The sequence below is a fragment of the Myotis davidii genome, unplaced genomic scaffold, assembly GCF_000327345.1.
Source record: "Myotis davidii unplaced genomic scaffold, ASM32734v1 scaffold428, whole genome shotgun sequence".
Lineage (NCBI taxonomy): Eukaryota > Metazoa > Chordata > Mammalia > Chiroptera > Vespertilionidae > Myotis > Myotis davidii.
The window spans coordinates 2751290-2752590 of NW_006299834.1; positions in this window are offsets into that span (position 1 = coordinate 2751290).

Sequence of the window (1301 nt, forward strand, 5' to 3'; positions counted from 1 at the left end):
TATGGCTGATCCTCAGCCCTGCCCTAAGAGGCCCCAGGTCTCAGTGTCCCGCGGTAATCGCTGCAAGCACCTCTGAGAGGAAGCCGCCCTCGACTTCCGCCCGCTGCCAGACAGTCCAGTTTCTCTCCGTATGAGTCTGAGTCCCCAGACACTCACCCGAAACTAGAGTTCAGAGCCGTCGGGAGCGTGTGTCTCCCTCCCGATTTGAAAAAGACACCATGTCCTCAGTTGCCAGCCCTTTCTGCATGCACCTCCTCTGAGTCTCAGTGTGCTTTTCTCTTTCCTTCTAGTTGTAAAATTTCCACTCAGCCAGCCTTCCTGTGGTTCTGGATGACTTCCATTTTGTCTTTTAGTTGTAGTTTTGAAGTGGTTGTGCAAGGCAGCAATTTCAGGTGTTTACCTATCTTGGTTTCTCTCCTATTTATTTATTTATTTATTTATTTATTTATTTATTTCTCACCAGAGAATATGTTTGTTGATGAGAGAGAGAGAGAGAGACATCAGTGTGAGAGAGAAACATTGATCTATTACCTCCCGTACATGCCCCAACTGGGTATCGAACTCAAAATCTAGATATGTGCCCTGACTGGGAATCCAACCCATGATCTTTTTGGTGTTTGGGACGGTGCTCCAACCAGCTGAGCCACCTGGCCGGAGCTGGCTGACCTATTTATATAGATAAGAGACCTAGTAAATTTTTGTTTATTGTACTTAACCATTATTCGATCAGTAGCCTAAAACTTGACTTCTGGCTGAGAATATATACCACCAGTGGGCTTGCATCTGGGTTGAGAACCATAAACCCAGGAGAGATTTCATGTGTATAATTTCATCCCTAACTGCACACTTGTTTTTATTTGTAGGATCTTGTGAATGGAAAGTCTGGCTGTTGGCTTCTTTTTTTTTCCTTGATCATTTTTTCATTGTGTTATCTTGGATGAATTATTTATGTAATTTTTAGTAAAGAGATTGTATCTATTTTATTTAAAGCACAGCAAACAAAATTATAAAGAATAATATGATAAGCCAGTCAGAGAAAGGCAAATACCATATGATCTCACTTATACGTGGCATCTAATGAACAAAATAAAATGATGAACAAAATAGAAACAGAGGCATAGATACTTTGGAACAAACTGACAGCTGTCAGAGGGGAGGGGAAGGGGGGACTGGATGAAAGAAGATGAAGAGATTAGCCAAATAACATATATGCATAACTAATACAGACAAGAGTGTGGTGATGGCCAGAGGGAAGTTGGGGTAGGAGCTGGGCGGAGGTGGGCAAAGGTGGGGAAGTCAGT